Source organism: Gossypium hirsutum, chromosome D01 (assembly GCF_007990345.1).
Source record: "Gossypium hirsutum isolate 1008001.06 chromosome D01, Gossypium_hirsutum_v2.1, whole genome shotgun sequence".
Lineage (NCBI taxonomy): Eukaryota > Viridiplantae > Streptophyta > Magnoliopsida > Malvales > Malvaceae > Gossypium > Gossypium hirsutum.
The window spans coordinates 21,449,999-21,452,181 of record NC_053437.1 but is presented as its reverse complement, the minus strand read 5'-3'; positions in this window follow the sequence as shown (position 1 = coordinate 21,452,181).

The window sequence follows — 2,183 nt, the reverse complement described above, 5'->3', positions numbered from 1 at the left end:
TGCATGGATGAGATGGTAGTGTATGCCATTAGTGGTGACATTTGGGGACTATTCTTAATTAAATTAAGATGAGTGAATGAAATCGGCATGTGTATTTGTGGAAATGCGAATGTGAATTGGATATATTGAATAATTATGTGCTAAATGATGGAATGGAGTGGATGCTTTAAATGTTTATGAACAATAAGTTAAATTAAGTTGCTAAATTACCATTGTCATTGCCGAATATACAAACATACATATGATGTGTAATTGAAGTATGAATGTTTAGCAAGATGGTTAAACAATGATTATGATTAAGCAAGGAAATCAAGCAAGGCAAAAAAGAATCGAGTAGCGGTGAACGTCTACCAACTAAAGAGTCATCAAGATATATTGTATTGATCTAATAGACATAATGCTATGTAATTATGCCGAATGGATGAAAATTTATAACAGTATGCATGTGGTATGAAATGTTGAATGAAAGAAGAGGTGAAGGTATTAGGTTGTTCGCACTAAGTGTGCGGTATAAACATTTTGATCAGAGATTGGCAAGTGCGGGTTTAAATGTTCAGCACTAAGTGTGCGAGTTGATTATATAGCACTAAGTGTGCGAGTTGATTATAAGCATGAGTGGATATAATATTTTTGAATCACTATGGGCACTAAGTGTGCGACATTATTGAGTTGATCACGGACGGCGGATCGGGTAAGTACCTTGAGTTCGTGACTACTAGGCGCTATGTTTATATTTGAAGTTGAGCTTGGTAGTTGAACCTATGGACAATTATATGAAGTCAGTACATAAATTATCGGGATGGTGAAAGGTCGTTTAGTTGTATGATGGTAACGAAAATAAATGATGTATGAAATGCCTCAAATATCCTATTGATTAGTAATGGAATGTGAATGCATGACTTGGTATGAGATTGAACCGATAGGCCTGAGGAACTATGGTATGGTTCGGTGTGGATGGAGTAACTAGCCTCGTTCCATTTTGTTTCCTCTTGTGATAATGTTATTAATGTATGGTAGTGCGTTGCTTATGACTTACTGAGTTATATACTCACTCAGTGTTTGCTTGTCGCCTACTTTAGGTTTCTTGGACTCGTCATTTTGCGTGCTTGGGACCGTCATCGAAGCCATCACACGGCTAGCAAGTTTTGGTACTTTCTTCTTAGTCGGCTTAGGAGAACATTTCGGCATGTATAGGCTATTATGTTGTGTTGACTTTGGTATGTAACTTTTAGCCATGCGAAAATGGCATAAATGTCGGTTGGGTTTGGTTTTATAACGCTAGGTCGTAAGCCTTGGTAATTCGACTTTTCTTTTTATGCCATATGTCATGGTTGATTATTTGGTGTTAAAATTCATGATATGGCAATAGTGTAGTAGGGGATGTTTGACAATGATTAGCCTTTGGCATGGCTAGTCATGATCATAATTTGTGATATGTATGATGAATTACTAGTTAGATCAAGGAGAAATCACGAAATGGGCATAGTTGCTTTCGTAACAGATGCTGGCAGCAGCAGTGACGTGAGATTGAAAAATCACTAAAAATAGTAGGAGTGGAATAATTGATGAATAAATTATTTAATTGAAGCTCGATGAGTCTATTTTCATATAGAAGTAACAAAACGATCATATGGACAGTATGTTAAGAGATATTCAGGTTCTCGTGAGACAGGGCCAGAACGGTTTCTGGATTCCCTGTTCCGACTTTTGAAATTCATTATAATTAACCAGAGATAATTAGGAGTCATGCCATATATGTACAGATTCCTCTCTGAGTCTAGTTTCTATAGAAACAACGGATCAGTATTGAAGCTTTTTTCAGGGAGTTATCAAATCGTAATGCATGAAGGTCAGTGCAGTCGCACCCTGTAATAGGGGAGAATTTAACTAATAAACTGTACTAATTGGCCCAACCAAAAATTCTACAAAAATTCTACCATATAGGTATATGAGTATAGTTCCAGGGAAAATTTACGGAACTGGATTTGAGTTTCAGAACTCAAGATATGATTTTTAAAGCGACTAGTACGCAGATTGGCAGCTTGTCTGGGAAATGTCAAATAAGTGGTTGAAGTCTGTTAACACCTCGTGTTCGACTCCGGCGACGGTCTCGGGTTCGGGGTGTTACAATTTTATTGGTATCAGAGCTATGGTTTAGTCGGTTCTAGGACTACCATAGCACG